The sequence below is a fragment of the Musca autumnalis genome, unplaced genomic scaffold (assembly GCF_047663935.1).
Source record: "Musca autumnalis isolate F117 unplaced genomic scaffold, ASM4766393v1 scaffold_68, whole genome shotgun sequence".
Lineage (NCBI taxonomy): Eukaryota > Metazoa > Arthropoda > Insecta > Diptera > Muscidae > Musca > Musca autumnalis.
The window spans coordinates 339,509-358,305 of NW_027412288.1; the positions used below are offsets into that span (position 1 = coordinate 339,509).

The following is an 18,797-nucleotide window of genomic DNA, read 5'->3' on the forward strand; positions in this document are numbered from 1 at the left end:
TGCATATAACTCTAACGGGAAGATGGAGACCACAATTGTAAAATTTCCTCAAAGCTAAGGTTACTCTCATTGCAACGCTATCAATGTGAGAGTGGAAGTCAAATTGTTCATCTATCATTACTCCTAAACATTAAATAGAAGGAACAAAGTTGACCACAGAACCCGAAATAGCCAAAATTGGATATTCTATAATACGATGACCAGTGCGAAAAATTTTAGCCTTGGATTTGCCACTATTTATCAAGACATCATTTCGAGTCATCCAGTCAGAGAGGCTAGAAAGCACCAAATTTATTCTAGCTTCAAACAGAAAGTTGTTATTAGCATCGGAAAATAGTAATTGAACATCATCTGCATAAAGGTAAGGCTTGACTATGCTTAGGTCTAAAGCATCCACACAGCCATTTAAAAACATAAAAAAAATATTGGGGCAAGAACCGACCCTTGCGGAACTCCGCAGGACAGACTCAGAACATTCGATTTTCTTCCTTGAAAGCACACGAACTGTGACCTCTTCAAGAGATACGACCATAGTAATTTACAAGCAGAACCAGAAAAATTAAATTTATGATGAAGTTTGGAAATCAATAACCTGTGGTTTAGATTGTCGAATGTCTTGCATAAGTCCAAAGACACTAGAATTGAATTATGTCCAGAGTTTAAATAAAATCTCACATCTTCCGTGAGACTCAACAATAAAGAAGATGTACTAAGTCTTGCACGATATACTTTTTTTTTTTTAATTCAACTTTATTTACAATCTGTTTTGGAACAATAAGTAAATTTGATATTAACTATAAAAATAACAGATGTTATGAATCTCCATTAAGTTTCATAACAATATAAAAAGTTTACTAAACTTAGCTATATATACAATATACATATTTACAAAAATTTAAAAAGTGCGAAATGGTAGATCTAATACATTTGATCGCTTCATTCTTCTGGTTTCATTTGTGCTGTCTAGAAGGATTATTGCCTCTGGGTTGACATGGTCACTGAGCCGTTGCAGGTATCTTTCGCTGGTCTTTTTTATTTCATCTTTCACAGAAAGTATATCTAAGTCTCTTCTTATTGCTTTGTTACTGACAAACCAGGGTGCATTGGTTATAAGTCTTAATGTCTTCGACTGGAATCTTTCCAAAATTTCAATATTTGAGTTGCTGGCAGTACCCCACAGTTGAATACCGTACGTCCAAACTGGTTTTATCATCGCCTTATATAGTCGAATCTTATTGTTTAAATTTAGTTTCGATCGTGGTCCCAGAAGCCAATACAATCGTTTACATTTATTGTTAAGTTGCTTTCTTTTTGATTGTATGTGGGGTTTCCATGTTAATCTTTTATCTAGAATCATTCCCAGATACTTAACTGTATTACATTCTGGTATTACACTGCCATTGAGGTATACAGGAGAACATGTTTGTCGTCGATATGTAAATGTCATGTGATTTGATTTATCGCTGTTTACTTTGATGTTCCACTTTTTTAACCATGTTTCTAATTCGTTGAGGTAATTTTGAATATGAGTGGATGCTTCTACAGGACTTTCGCTAGTTGAAATCACAGCAGTGTCATCGGCATATGTCGATACTGTAACATCTTCATTTGTTGGCAAATCATACGTAAAAAGTGTATCAAGGACAGGTCCCAAAACGCTTCCTTGAGGAATTCCTGCTTGTATTGGCTTTAGATCTGAAACTTCATCATTGATTCGCACATAAAAATATCGTTCGCTCAGGTAGCTTTTTAGGAAGATATAAAATGGAGCTGGTAGCAATTTTTTGAGCTTGTATAACAAGCCTTCATGCCATACCCTATCAAATGCTTGTTGTACATCTAAAAATACAGCAGAACAGTATTTTTTGTTTTCAAAAGCTTCGGTTACTGTTTTGACGATGCGATGAATTTGCTCAGGTGTACCATGATGGGCTCTAAAACCAAATTGATGATCGGGTATAATGTTATTTTTCTCCAATACAGGAGTTAATCTCTTGAGGAATAATTTTTCAAACATCTTAGAAAATGTTGTTAACAGACTTATTGGCCTGAAAGACGTTGTAAAATGTTCAGGCTTATTAGGCTTATGGATCATTACAATTTCGGCACATTTCCATTGGGATGGAAAGTGTCCAATTCGTATTCTGCAATTATAAATTAATGTGATCCCGGTGACTTCTTTTTATTTAATTTAGATATTTTATTTTGTACTTCTGCTGGAGATATGTGTTTGATAGGAAAATCCATTTGAAAGGGGGAATTTAAGAACTCTAAGACATCTTCTTTTTCTGCAGGATTGTTGAATGAAAAAGGTGTGAATGTGTTCTCTAGATGTTCTGCAAATGTGTCCGCTATGCTTTTATCTGTTCTGCAGAAAGTACCATCAGGGTTTTTTATCAGAATATTACGCCTCTTTGGCCTTTTAATGTACTTTGTAGCTTTCCATAAAAGATGTTCATCATACTTCGAATTGTTTATTTCATTGATAAATTCTGATGTTTTTTCGCTTCTGTAATCAGATAGCAATTTTTTCAAATCTTTGCATGCTTTATTGAGATCACGTTTATCGCTTATATTTCTGCTCAACTGCCATTGCCGTCGTATTCTTCTCTTTTCTCTTATTAAGTAGCGTATTTCATCAGATATCTGAAAATTGCTGATATTGGATGATCTGCTGTTATCAGCTTCAGTTGCCATCGCTGCTGCGTTATGAATAGAATTTGAGAAATGCTCCACAGCCATATCAATATCAGAGCCAGTTTTTAATTTAACAGAGAGGTCTATTTGTCTATCTAATAACCTGTGAAATTGTTGAATGTTGGTTCTTGAAGATATGATTTTGTACACATTTTCTTTCACTTTTATCGAAGCATGATAGTTTATAATTATAGGCGAATGGTCCGAGTTCAGATCATTACATCCTCTTATTTCCAATCTATGGCTGGATATTCCTTTATAGACTAAAAAGTCTAGTAGATCTGGGATTTTACTTGTATCTGTTGGCCAATACGTTGGCGTACCAGTTGACAATACAGAAATATTGTTTTTCTCAATGCATTTGTATAATTCTCTACCTTTTGGGTTAATGAGTCTTGATCCCCACCACGGATGCTTTGCATTAAAATCTCCTCCTACAAAGTACTTAACACCCAAGGAGTTGAAAAATGATTCATATTCACAACAGTTTATGTTGTGTCGGGGTGGAAAGTATACCGACGATACAATTATATATTCTTCATTACATTGTATTTGAATAGTACATGCTTGTAAATAGTTTTGTTGTACCCCATCTATGATGTTATATTTGATGTTTGATTTTATTAAAATTCCAGATCCAGCATGAGCCCGGTTATCTGGGTGGTTTGTATAAATAAGATCATAACCATTAATTTTCATATGGCTCTTATTGGTAAAATGAGTTTCTGATATTAATAAAATATCGATATAATGCATTTTAAGAAACACTTCAACTTCTCTTATGTGGTTTAGAATACCATTGGCATTCCATATGGCTATACGCAAATTTACTTGCATAATTTAGATAACAAAAGGGACATCATGTTTAATAGAGTGTTTGTCAACTCTGTTTGTTTTTGAAGAAGTTCCTCAATTTTTGAAAAAGAGGTTTGTTCTGTTATATTATTTCTTATGGCAGTTGCATATGAGTTTTGATTGAATTCATTGTTCGTATTTGTGTAAACAAAATTAGTTTCTTGAGTTCGATTTTGTGATCGGTAATTACCTTTTTTGGACGAGTTCTTTGTAAACTCTACAGCCCTTGTAACTAGCTGGGTGTTCTTCTAAGCAGTTTATGCATTTTGGTGGTGTATTTTCGGGCTTCTTGCACTCTGTAGTGTTGTGGCTTAATCCACATTTAACACAACAAAACGGATTTCGACAGAAAGATTTGGTGTGCCCGAATAACTAACAGTTTAACTTCTTAACTGTTTAAATAATAACAGTTTAACTTCACTACCGCCTTGCTGTTCATCACTTTCGTCGTTGTCATCATTTACATCGAGAGATGCAAATTTGTTGTTACTGGTGGTGCTACACGCATTGTTGTTGTAAGCACTTCGCTTACGGTCATAAATTTTTGGTGATCCAGACTGTATTTTTATTGCTTGCCTAGCAGACGGTGCCTGCCAGCCAGTGTCTTCTTCACTCGTTGACATTGTTACTGCATAGGGGATTAGGCTCAGCGGCAGAGCACTAATCCCTATGCGTTCAATGTTTTGTAAAACTATACGAAGTTTATTGTATTGTTGTTTTCTTGCACTTTTTATGGTCTTCTCAAAAATTGAGGAATGTTTTTTTTGTTTGCTTTGTTTTGAATAATAATTTTAAATAGAACTTTTGTCCGCGCTATACTTGCTTACAGTATCACTGACAAGAGAAGACTGCACGATATGCATATTGAAAATTATTTAATAGACCATGGTACGAAAGAAAGCTTAACATTTGAGATTTTAGAATGTGTTCCATAATTTTAGAAAGAGCCAGCAAAATACTTATAGGTCGTAAATTGTCACACTCATAGCTATTTCCCTTTTTAGGGACCGGAACAATGCGCGCTATTTTCCACAAGTCAGGATATGAAGATGTTGTAATTATCATATTACAATGATGCATAACTTGGCTAGAAATAAAGAATAATTCGTATGAACCTTATATAAAAGCCGTCCGTACAATAGCATTCGATTTGACCTTGGCCACTGCGTTCTCAAAATCATAAATATCTACACCTCGAAATGAAACCCCATTTTCATTATGGAAAAACTCCTCAACATCAACATAAATAACATTATGGTCTAACACAAAGGAACTGTTTAATTCGTCAATATCAACCTCATCTAAGCTTTGTTGACTGTTATCTAAACAATTTTTATTCAAAATACTCCACACCTTCTTCTGGTCTGCTCCAGCAAATAAGCTCAAATAATGTTGTCTTCTAAACTTCCTTATCAAAGATTTTAATTTATTCCTGAGCTTGTAAAATGATCTTTTGTTATCAGTGGAAGGGTCCCTTTGAAATAAGCTATAAGCATAATCACGAACACGTCTAGCATTCATAACATCAACTTTTTTCATCCATGGATCTTTATCCGTTTTGATTTTAAAAGTAAGCGGAAAAGAGAGTAACGAGTTTAAAATATCAACCTTCTCATGGACGTTGTCACTCCTATAAAAATTTGTAAAATCGAAAGCACTACAATGGCTTCTTATACCATTAACATCAGCATCATCATAGCTTTTATATTTTCTGTATAAATCAGGTTTCCTTACTGGATAACACAATGATATATAAATCATTGCATGGTGAGATAACGATGGCACACACAGCTGACCACTTAGATTTATGTTATTCGCATCATTCACAAAAAAGTAATCTATCAGTGACTTCGAATTGTGAAAAGAGTCTCAATGACTTGGGAGTGAATTGTGTATAGGTGATATTCCTAATCTGTTACATGTTGACCTTAAAGCCAGATCATTGTGCTAGTTGAATAAATTCCAGTTAAAGTCTCCCATCATTACTACATGACTGTACCTCATCAGAACATCACCTAGTTGCGATTCAACAGCATCCCAATTTCAGTTGGGCAAGTATGTAACACCAACACGTATCTTAGAAACACTTCCACACATATTGCTTCACGGCTCCCATAAGTATCCGTCTTAACACCTTTTTAAATTTGATACTGTTGGAGATAAGGAGACCAACACTACCACCTCTATTCGATGGTCTATCATTGCGACAAAGAGTGTATCCCTGTACGGAAACAGACCTATTTGATATGTACGGTTTCAACCAGGTCTCAAAAAGACCAAGAATATCAATATTAGATCCAACTAAGATACTTCTTAGTTCATCCATTTTAATAGATCCGTAGGACGGACATATTCTTTGACAATTAACATGAGCCATATTTAAATGTCCTTCCCCTTTTGGGAAAATATACTCTAGCTGAACATCGCCAATAAGAGGCCCTAAGTTACCCCTATGGGACATCATAGTGATAAAATCCTACCCGAACCTTAAGACATATCTTAACCAATAACAAGATGAAACAATAATATGTTCTCATAGTAGGAAACATTTGTATATAAAAAACGTTATTGCTACTAGTAGCCAAAAATAATTGGTTTTAATAATAATAATTTGTACATATGGGTGTATTTGGAAAGGTTTTGAATTTCAGCTCCTAAAGAGTCCCAACATTATTCTTGTAACTAGCAAAATTATAGTTACAAGAACAAAGTAATCCATTCCATAATATGATTAAGCAATTCAAAAATGTATGAACAAATCGAAACAGATTGTAGGAACATAATCAAATCCATTTAAAAATCTCTTCAAGTAAGAGTTTTTTAAAGGAAACAAGTTTAAATTAGATATATAAATATGGAGACTGTAAACTAGTAAAGTTTAGTAATATTAGAATTAGGCATCAACAGCAATAGAATCCCCATGATCGAGACATAGGGGCCGCAACAACATCATCATGTAATACAGCATCATTTGTACCGGATACAACATCAATAACTCCGCTCTGTGTCCTTTCATTCGGGGCATTCAAACTGTTTACCGCATTTGCGAAACGTGCAGAGAAAGTCGCATAATCAAATATCTCATCAACTTTGTTGTTAAAGTGAATCTTAACCTTAGGCGTGTCTGAGTTAAGTAATCTATATTTACATATAACGTTGGCTCTCCTTAATCGCCTACATATCATACTAAGCTTAGCACCATTTTCAGTTAAATGATCATTGAGGTAAATGGGACTTTGATCATCACTGCCACTCACATCGCATACTTTAATTTTACTGTTCTTAAAGTAGTTCCGCATAATTTGTTTCCTTATAGAAATAGAGATGAATTTTACAAGTACATTCCTGCAGTTATTAATAAAACAGCATACATTTAAATCCAAATCAAACAAGTAAAAAGGTATCAGTCGGCTTTGCCGACAGAGATATACCCTCAGCCTGTGTAAATTGAAACAACTTTTTCCTAAAATAAGTATGTATTTAGGAGGTTTTAAAAATTTTGGGCGTTTGAACCGACGAAAATGTTGATTATGATTAAAGATCAAAAGTTTTGCGGTGGAGATAATAAAAGGAATGGATCGACATTGACCGTTATGGAAGTGGATCTCCAGCCGCAACAAATGGGGCCACAGGGGGTTTTTACACTCTTCGGGCTGTTTGCTCAAGAAGTATGGACTTGCCCCTAAAAAAACTTTTACCATCGTAAATGAGGCAGCGAATGCAAGTTGCTTCATCAAAAATCAAAGTGATTCGATATCAGGTCTTAACGTGAACTTATCCGAAATTTTGTGTGGGAGGTTCCGGATAGAGTGGACAAATATCGTCCTGATCTATATCTGGTAGATATATTAGGATGTGTAAAGTATAGACCAATTCGGCCACTCCCTTCAAGAGTTACCGCACGAACAATTTTTCCGAACATTTTTGAACTTTTGTGGGGGAGGTACCTGAAGGAGTGGACCGATATGGCTTATCTTCAAACTTAAACTATGTTTGGACAAAATATTACTAAGACCATATTTTGGACCGAATCGCCAGTCCCGTTCGAGAGTTATCGTGCGCTCCAACCACCTTACACGGTGTCATAGGTTTTTTTTTTTTTGCAACTTTCATGCTATTTTCTCAGGAAGTATGGACTTGCCCCTGCTGAAACTTTTACCGTCGTATGGAGTGCAGTGAATACAAGTTGCTAAAACAAAAATCAAAGCGATTCGAGAGATGGCCCTTAACTGAATTTTTCCGAAATTTTGTGTGGGAGGTACCCGAAGGAGTGGACTTATTGAGACTATATTGGAACCTCATATTACTCTGGTAGAAAGTTTACACTATACAAATTATGGACCAAATCGGTCACTCCCTTCAAGAGTTATCGTGCGCACAAACTTTCCGAACATTTTCGAACTTTTGTGGGGGAAGTACCGGAAGGAGTGGACCGATGTAGCGCATCTTCGAACTTAAACTAAGTTTGGGCAAAATATTACGAAAGCCAAAATTTGAACCGAATCGGTTCATCCGTTCGAGAGTTATCGTGCGCTCCAGCCAGCAGGACAGACAGACGGACGGACATGGCTAGATCGACTCCAAATTGTCTGAAACACATTTCGTCCAAACAAACTTGGGGTCTAAAACCATTATTTCGATGAGGCACATTTTCATCGTATCAAAGTGTATATACCCTCCTTAGCCTAAAGGCTGGGGGTATAAAAATCAAAAATCGCCCAAGATACAACAAATTTTAACCACAGCTTCTTTGGGATTTATTTGTGACCGATCACAATTTTGTATAGGAATGGTTGGTAAAGATTATTTTGATTCTTTTGTTGGTTTTCTTATGTTGAAAAATACAAGACTCCGTTAGATATTCCGGGTATATGATGCAAAATTTAACATCTAGATTATTCAATTCAATTGGAAATGCCGTTCACTGCGAAATGTTCTAAATTTATGCACATATTACACCTTGAAATATTCAGGAGGATTTCTTTTAATAACGTAACTTCAGGTCAATCTTACGAGACGGTCAAAGGATTGGTTCTTCTAATTATCTTCTCAATTTAAATGTCCTTCCCCTTTTGGGAAAATATACTCTAGCTGAACATCGCCAATAAGAGGCCCTAAGTTACCCCTATGGGACATCATAGTGATAAAATCCTACCCGAACCTTAAGACATATCTTAACCAATAACAAGATGAAACAATAATATGTTCTCATAGTAGGAAACATTTGTATATAAAAAACGTTATTGCTACTAGTAGCCAAAAATAATTGGTTTTAATAATAATAATTTGTACATATGGGTGTATTTGGAAAGGTTTTGAATTTCAGCTCCTAAAGAGTCCCAACATTATTCTTGTAACTAGCAAAATTATAGTTACAAGAACAAAGTAATCCATTCCATAATATGATTAAGCAATTCAAAAATGTATGAACAAATCGAAACAGATTGTAGGAACATAATCAAATCCATTTAAAAATCTCTTCAAGTAAGAGTTTTTTAAAGGAAACAAGTTTAAATTAGATATATAAATATGGAGACTGTAAACTAGTAAAGTTTAGTAATATTAGAATTAGGCATCAACAGCAATAGAATCCCCATGATCGAGACATAGGGGCCGCAACAACATCATCATGTAATACAGCATCATTTGTACCGGATACAACATCAATAACTCCGCTCTGTGTCCTTTCATTCGGTGCATTCAAACTGTTTACCGCATTTGCGAAACGTGCAGAGAAAGTCGCATAATCAAATATCTCATCAACTTTGTTGTTAAAGTGAATCTTAACCTTAGGCGTGTCTGAGTTAAGTAATCTATATTTACATATAACGTTGGCTCTCCTTAATCGCCTACATATCATACTAAGCTTAGCACCATTTTCAGTTAAATGATCATTGAGGTAAATGGGACTTTGATCATCACTGCCACTCACATCGCATACTTTAATTTTACTGTTCTTAAAGTAGTTCCGCATAATTTGTTTCCTTATAGAAATAGAGATGAATTTTACAAGTACATTCCTGCAGTTATTAATAAAACAGCATACATTTAAATCCAAATCAAACAAGTAAAAAGGTATCAGTCGGCTTTGCCGACAGAGATATACCCTCAGCCTGTGTAAATTGAAACAACTTTTTCCTAAAATAAGTATGTATTTAGGAGGTTTTAAAAATTTTGGGCGTTTGAACCGACGAAAATGTTGATTATGATTAAAGATCAAAAGTTTTGCGGTGGAGATAATAAAAGGAATGGATCGACATTGACCGTTATGGAAGTGGATCTCCAGCCGCAACAAATGGGGCCACAGGGGGTTTTTACACTCTTCGGGCTGTTTGCTCAAGAAGTATGGACTTGCCCCTAAAAAAACTTTTACCATCGTAAATGAGGCAGCGAATGCAAGTTGCTTCATCAAAAATCAAAGTGATTCGATATCAGGTCTTAACGTGAACTTATCCGAAATTTTGTGTGGGAGGTTCCGGATAGAGTGGACAAATATCGTCCTGATCTATATCTGGTAGATATATTAGGATGTGTAAAGTATAGACCAATTCGGCCACTCCCTTCAAGAGTTACCGCACGAACAATTTTTCCGAACATTTTTGAACTTTTGTGGGGGAGGTACCTGAAGGAGTGGACCGATATGGCTTATCTTCAAACTTAAACTATGTTTGGACAAAATATTACTAAGACCATATTTTGGACCGAATCGCCAGTCCCGTTCGAGAGTTATCGTGCGCTCCAACCACCTTACACGGTGTCATAGGTTTTTTTTTTTTGCAACTTTCATGCTATTTTCTCAGGAAGTATGGACTTGCCCCTGCTGAAACTTTTACCGTCGTATGGAGTGCAGTGAATACAAGTTGCTAAAACAAAAATCAAAGCGATTCGAGAGATGGCCCTTAACTGAATTTTTCCGAAATTTTGTGTGGGAGGTACCCGAAGGAGTGGACTTATTGAGACTATATTGGAACCTCATATTACTCTGGTAGAAAGTTTACACTATACAAATTATGGACCAAATCGGTCACTCCCTTCAAGAGTTATCGTGCGCACAAACTTTCCGAACATTTTCGAACTTTTGTGGGGGAAGTACCGGAAGGAGTGGACCGATGTAGCGCATCTTCGAACTTAAACTAAGTTTGGGCAAAATATTACGAAAGCCAAAATTTGAACCGAATCGGTTCATCCGTTCGAGAGTTATCGTGCGCTCCAGCCAGCAGGACAGACAGACGGACGGACATGGCTAGATCGACTCCAAATTGTCTGAAACACATTTCGTCCAAACAAACTTGGGGTCTAAAACCATTATTTCGATGAGGCACATTTTCATCGTATCAAAGTGTATATACCCTCCTTAGCCTAAAGGCTGGGGGTATAAAAATCAAAAATCGCCCAAGATACAACAAATTTTAACCACAGCTTCTTTGGGATTTATTTGTGACCGATCACAATTTTGTATAGGAATGGTTGTAAAGATTATTTTGATTCTTTTGTTGGTTTTCTTATGTTGAAAAATACAAGACTCCGTTAGATATTCCGGGTATATGATGCAAAATTTAACATCTAGATTATTCAATTCAATTGGAAATGCCGTTCACTGCGAAATGTTCTAAATTTATGCACATATTACACCTTGAAATATTCAGGAGGATTTCTTTTAATAACGTAACTTCAGGTCAATCTTACGAGACGGTCAAAGGATTGGTTCTTCTAATTATCTTCTCAATTAAATTTCAGGATATTCAAATTATTCTCTCAGTTTTCAAATTATAAAATATAGATTTCATTATCATTCAGGGTATTTTTACGTCAAATAGCGTACCTTCAAGTAAATCCTTGCAAACGGTAAAAGGAAATCTCTCTTGATGATCCTTTTTTACGGTTTCAATATCTCCTGAATATTCCCCAAAATTTGTGTTAGAAAATTTTTAAATTTTATTTCTGATTTATTCCTAATATCAACATTTTATTTATTATTTATACATTTTCAATTTTACGAAACTGTTTTCATTCAGCCTACTTTTTGAACAAAACCTGCTATGTTTCTGAATAATTTTATGCTTTACAGTTTCAATGAATAAGTTCTGCTCTGTTCGGGACTTGGTATTAACCAAAGTCACAAATCATACCCCGCTTAAAAAAATGGAAATAATATTTATTATTACACATTTTTTTAATTTATGTCCATATATCCTTTGCGTGGTAGATGCCTGTTTTACCACTTTGAATGTCCCTTAAATCACAATTAACGTTTCCTATTCTACTAATAACCTTAGCTTTTATTCCCATAGGTGCAAGCTTCGCACTATAATACTTCAGGTTGGAACTTTGTGTGAAGTTCCTTCGTATAACGTCTTGCCCTATATCGAAATGCCTTACTTTTGATTTCAGATTATAGATGCTCTCATTTTCCTCATATGCAGATTTCAGTTTTGACTGTATTGAAACGCTTATTAATGCATATTTGTCCTTTCTTTGAACTACTATATCAGAGTCTTCCAATATCTGCAACTTTTTTAAAATGTCAAAATCTTTTTCATGGGTTATCATGTGCTGACCAAAAACTATTTGGTAGGGCCTTTCATTTGTCGACGCATGAACTGTGTTTCGCAATGCACAGTTTACACTTGGCAAATACACATCCCACTGACGATGATAATCCTTCACGTACGCTCGAAGCGCTGCATTTATTTGTCCTTTCTTTGAACTACTATATCAGAGTCTTCCAATATCTGCAACTTTTTCAAAATGTCAAAATCTTTCCATGGGTTATCATGTGCTGACCAAAAACTATTTGGTAGGGCCTTTCATTTGTCGACGTATGAACTGTGTTTCGCAATGCACAGTTTACACTTGGCAAATACGCATCCCACTGACGATGATAATCCTTCACATACGCTCGAAGCGCTGCTTTTATGGACCTATTTACGCGCTCACTAGCGTCTGACTGTGGGCTGTAAACCGCAGTAAATTTATGCTTAATACCATATGTTTTCAACAAACTCTTAAATTCCTTACACTTGAATTGCGAACCATTATCCGAAATTATCAGTTCTGGAACACAAAGCACATAAGAGCATAAAAGCACATCCCTTAGATAAGAAATAATTGGCTTCGAAACCAATTTCTTTAAGGGCTTGATAAACGTGAATTTTGAGAAGTGATCTAAAATAATTAGTGTTCCTACGTGGCCGTTCCGACTTCTAGGAAATTGTCCAATGATATCCAGAAATAACCTCTGGAAAGGTCTCTCGGGTGTAACCATTTGACCCATTGGTGGACGTAAAATTGGTGTTGGTACCTTCGTAGGTTTGCAAATATCGTACTTTCCTATATATTCCTTTACGTCCGTGACTAGTCTAGGCCAGTAAAAGTAACGTCGAATCAGCTCGGTGGTTTTTGCAATGCCACAATGAGCAGCGTTGGGTTGATTATGGGTAGCGTAGAGTACCTTAGCTCTCAACTCTCTTGGTAGCACCAACTTCCAGGAGCACCAACTTGGTAGCACCAACTTCACATACCTATTGGAAAATGAAATCTTTTTGTAAATATATTTACCATATATCTTAAAATCTGGGATACTCTTCCCCACAAAAAGCTTCCGAATCCATATCCACGCTCTGTTAAACTTCTATTTCGACTTCAGAAACTGAATCGTCAGTTACAAAAGCTCGGGATAAAGCATCTGGTACAATGTTTTCCCTGCCTTTTCGGTGCTCAATTGTGAACTGAAACCCCTGTAGCTTTAATGCCCATCTGGCCAAACGTCCTGACAAGTCGATCTGTCGCATAAGCCACTTTAAACTAGCGTGATCCGCTACAATCTTGAACTCTTGTCCCTCTATATGCACGAAATTTCTTAATTGCCAAAACGACGGCTAAACATCCAAGTTCCATTAGAGTATAATTCCTCTTTGTTTTGGTAAGTTTCTGTGACATGTCCCAACATACCAAAAAAAAAATAGGTAAAAAAACTTTTTAAGTTAAACGGTTTTATGTTAAACATACATTGCAATGTTTAAGATAAATGTACTAAAAACCAAAAAATAATAAAATAGATACAGCCGTGGGAATTATAAACATATGCATAGACTAGACTAAAATAAAACCGTGGGGCACGTCAATTGTCTTTAATCGTTGATTAAAATGTTTGTTTTGTAATGTTACACTATAATTAGGCAGTTGTTCAACCGACAACGATGGACGTGTGATAAGTAGGGCTAGAATGTGGAAACAAGCTAGCAAGCTCGATTATAAGCGAGTTTTAGGGTTTCATAGTGGTGAGCGAGTAGTACTTTGTCGACTAAAGACAAACTACGAGCAGTGAAACGATTCCTCGCCAGCCATAAGTAGGGCTAGAATGTGGAAACAAGCTAGCAAGCTCGATTATAAGCGAGTTTTAGGGTTTCATAGTGGTGAGCGAGTAGTACTTTGTCGACTAAAGACAAACTACGAGCAGTGAAACGATTCCTCGCCAGCCAGCAGTGTGAATGTCCAACGATAAACTAGTTGAAACATCTCTTTTATTTACATGGAGTGTATAACTATTGGAATTTCCATGAGCAAAAAAATAGTAAGTAATTTCCTCACCGTCGGCGGGCCAACTGCCTAACGACGAATTAAACGATTCTTCTATCGCACATTAAGTCAATAATTTGTAGACAATTGACGTGCCCCACGGCTTTATTTTAGTCTAGTCTATGCATATGTTTATAATTCCCACGACTGTATCTATTTTATTATTTTTTGGTTTTTAGTACATTTATCTTAAACATTGCAATGTATGTTTAACATAAAATCGTTTAACTTAAAAAGTTTTTTTACCTATTTTTATTTTCTAGTTTTTAGTTTTTATTTCGCATTCTGTTTAATTCGTTTAGTGCTTCATTATTGCAAGGTCTCTTGCCCGTTAGTTTATTGCAGTCCAACTCCTCTATACGTAGTCCCTGCAATGATCTTACTCTACTAAGAGCCACGTAGGCTTGACCTTCTTCAAACAGTTTCGCACCTAAATATACGACTGCGTGATCCACAGTGCTGCCCTGCATTTTATGTATAGTAGAAGCCCATGATAGTATTAAAGGCAACATTCTTCTTTCAGCCGTCGCGTAATTGTACTTAGCTGGAAACTGTATGGCTTTCGGGTGTATAAGATGTACTGTATAGTGCACTGTATTCTTCTTGTCAAGCCCTTTTATTTGATACCCATGTTGGTGGGATTGATAAAAAATTGGTATCAGCCATTTGGTAGCGGCGGCCATCTTAGATTTCAATTTTGCATAGTAAATTGTATTCTACTTGTTGAGACCTTTCATTTGATACCCATTTTGAGGGGATTGATAAAACCTAAGTTATACGCCATTTTGTAGAGGCCGCCATCTTAGATTTTAACTTTATATAGTACATTGTATTCTACTGGTTGATCACTTTCATTTGACACCCATATTGATGGGATTGATAAAAGCTACGTTATCCGCCATTTTGTAGCGGCCGCCATCTTGGATTTCAATTTTTTATAGTATATTGTATTCTGCTTGTTGAGCCCTTTCATTTGATACCCATATTGATGGGATTGATAAAACCTACGTTATCCGCCATTTTGTAGCGGCCGCCATCTTGGATTTAAATTTTTTATAGTATATTGTATTCTGTTTGTTGAGCCCTTTCATTTGATACCCATATTGATGGGATTGATAAAACCTACGTTATCCGCCATATTGTAGCTGCCGCCATCTTGGATTTCAATTTTTTATAGTATATTGTATTCTGCTTGTTGAGCCCTTTCATTTGATACCCATATTGATAGGATTGATAAAACCTACGTTATCCGCCATCTTGGATTTCAATTTTTTATAGTATATTGTGTTCTGCTTGTTGAGCCCCATGATACAATGATACAAGGTAATCTCATTTCAAAAAACCGTCCTTGAGCTGTCACATACAACCCTGTGTCGAGTATACATAAATGTTGTTTTTGTAATTGTATGCCAATGACAACAAGACTGTTTGTTTACATTTTATTTATTGTACATAATTGAATGAGGATTGTGGAAATAAAAAGTCAAGTGATATCGCGAAAATATGGTCGTAATTCGGGAAAATTTGTGTTAAGTTTTCATTTTCGATCTTTTATTGGTAAATGGTGGACGTTTCTGTGGTTGCAAAATGATACGTTTGGAAGGACTTGCCAAGAAAAATGGTGAACAGCATGCCCAAAACGGTCTGTAAAAATATAGATATTAAGAAATTGTGTGGAAATTCGCTAAAATTAAAGCTAAACAACATTTATTTTGTTATTCTAGCTAAGCTATTGCAGAGTTTAGCAAACGCAAGCAAGGTCAGTTTTCCGTATATTCGGAAAACAAGCAAATCAAGGAAGACAAACACTGTCAAGTAACCCATTCCCCCTGATATCATCAACGACAACAAGCCGGTAAGTAATTATGCCGGTGTGATGATAAATGGATTTATATTTATAAATTTATTGAATGTGTGCTGCTGCATAATGGTGTACTGCTCGTGTTGTTCGTGTTGTTGCACGTATTACCCGTTTCCGTGGCATGTTCTGCGGCGGTCGTATGCTTGCCCCATTCATGTAACAACGCGAAATATTCGTCGTAATTCATATCTCGACGAGATAAAGCGATTTCGGGAAGTGTGTCCGTCCGTCCGTTAAAAATTGTACGCACGCTAGAGGCCGCAATTATGAACCAATCTTCACAAAATTTTGTATGGAGGTCGGGTTCAGACAGGAATGGACCCCAAAGTTTCTGCCGATGATCGTGGAATATTTAGGTGGTGAAAGTGACCAAAAACAAATTTTTATCCAATTTTGTTTTGACTCTTTATGCTGCCATGGTAGTATGATCGGCGCGAAATTTTAAGTAATGTTTGAATTTACGATAAAGAATATGCCTGATAATGGTCAGATTATATTTAACATGTTAAATGGAACAAAACGTTTGTGTTAAAATTGGTAAAATTGTTAATATAATGACTAATCTTTATTTTCACCCACGGAAGTTATATTTGAAAGTGGAACTCTTGACCTTTCCATTGATACAAATTAGGTGATGTATGTGGTCAGATAACAGTGTTTTTAATGCTGGGACCCCACAGTTTTAATTGTGTAGTGGAATAATAATCACGGTAAATATCGCAGTTATAGCTCAATGCTGAAACATTTTTGCACGAGGTAAGAGTTTTGGTCAATGAAAATGCCAATCATCTTGGATAATAATAGGATAGTAGTTAGCGAGTGAAATTTACCCTCATTTTGGTGGAAAAATATATAAATTTAGTTTTTGTTCAATATTTTGAATTCTTGGGGGCATATTCCAACAAAATAAGGTACGCGAAACTTAATTTCGAAATCATTATGATTGTCCTTCTTTCCGGCGGTACAAGTTAAGGCCATACGTCCTGAGATAATGCCCTAAAAGCATCAAGAAACCTTGACGACACCAACTAAAATGACAAATCAGCATGATAACTCTAGCAAAGAGTTTCTGATTTTTGCAAAGTTTGTATAATTTATTTGCCGAAGGTTGTTTCACGGTTCATATTACAACCGTACATTTTTTTCCGGAGTAATTTCATAATTCCTGACTGATGCTCTCTTTGGTCAATTCGGCAAAAGTCACATAATGCTATTTTTAAATGCTTTTAGTTTCGTTTTTAATACAAATTTTAAAACAAAATATTACGTGACGCAATAATATAAAATAAATTCCGTGCAAATATAATGTTCAGGCACAACATGGTCGGCCCCATTCGACTATAGGGCTCTCTTACTTGTTTTTATTTAGGATTGATTGTTGCTTGCGATTGAACGATCAATGATTTATTTGTACCGGATTGACAAATGTTTTACGGTCATCGGCAACACTGCATCAAATCTATGCTGCCTCAACAACAACAACCGAGTCCATCTACACCTTATTTTCACGCTACACTGATTTTCGACAGTAATAAAATATAAAACATATAACAAAAGGCATCAAGTTATAACTATATTTAATTTTTGGACTTTCATTGATTGTTTGGTTCCATTAGCATTATGTTAGTGTCTCCTAAAATAAATGTTTACCAGTGAAAAGCTTATACACTGTGGTCGTGGTATATGTTATTACATAGCCTTTTCCCACTCGGTTTATGAAGACGCTAAATTTTTTTGAAATTCAGTTTTGGAAATTATTTATTCATTTTCAAACGATCTCTTTGTTAGGTGTACAAATTTGAACGTCTCCGTGCTGGCCGTGGTACCATACGCGATTATAGCCGAAGTCGTTGGCGCCTTACCGTATACCACGACGGTGAAGATTTGCTTTGTGCTTTCCGTAGGAAAGATGAGCTTGTTCATATTCGTGGCCTTGTTACTTTGTCATTTCAACCTAATCTACATTCACTCGCCTCAACAATCCCAGATGACCAACACAAGTTTTTGTGCTAGGCGATCCTAACATTGTCCATTGTTCGTCAATCATCTGCTTTGTTGCTGACAAGCGTACCAAGACTCTCGCTAAGAAAAACAACATTGAATTGGATAAGAAATACCTTGCTGTTATTATCAATAAAGGTGCTGCCAACCGTTCTAAAATGCTGCAGAAGGCCTTTGAATATTTAGGAAGTTTTAATGTTAATTGTGAGAATATTTTCGCCATAATGCAACAATTCTATAAAATCAACATAATCTCTTTGTCTAATAAAACAACTTTTATTGACAGAAATAAAAATTCAAATCTCAGTCCTTTTTATGGTGGTCTAATATAAAAAAAAATATGTAAAAAATTAAAAAGATTACATTATTTGGGCACCAACAAAAGTCAGAATTATCCCTCCTTGGTCGTTTTTATCTTTTTTAGTAAAATGAGCTGTTTTTATTAGATGCGAGTCTTTAAGAAACCATGTAGATATTCTATACGACGATATTTACCTTTTATATCTGAAAGCAGTTAGCAGATCTGTATGCCTACAAAATGTAAAAATGAAAAACGATTAAACTGTATTATATTATTAGCAATTATTTAATATGCCATTATAGAAGAGATGAGGACGAATGTTGAAATACAAATTAAATTAACAGTAGTATATTTTTAAGATGGAAAAATATTATTATTATAAAATGAATGTAGATTAAGTTTTAAGGTAATAAAGATAATACATTTGAAAATAAAATTTACAATGGTTTTGGTTAAATTTGAAAATGAAATTTACAATGGTTTTGATATGCAAAAAATGTGTAT

General features: G+C 35.5%; 1 long non-coding RNA gene across 1 annotated transcript; it reads left to right on the forward strand.

Annotated features, from left to right (window-relative positions):
- Positions 1 to 15,601: 15,601 nt before the first annotated feature.
- LOC141388172 (uncharacterized) lies at positions 15,602 to 18,016 on the forward strand. The gene is made up of 3 exons (XR_012408748.1): positions 15,602 to 15,772; positions 15,855 to 15,985; positions 17,780 to 18,016. It is a non-coding gene; the product is annotated as an uncharacterized lncRNA (long non-coding RNA).
- The last annotated feature ends 781 nt before the right edge of the window (positions 18,017 to 18,797 follow it).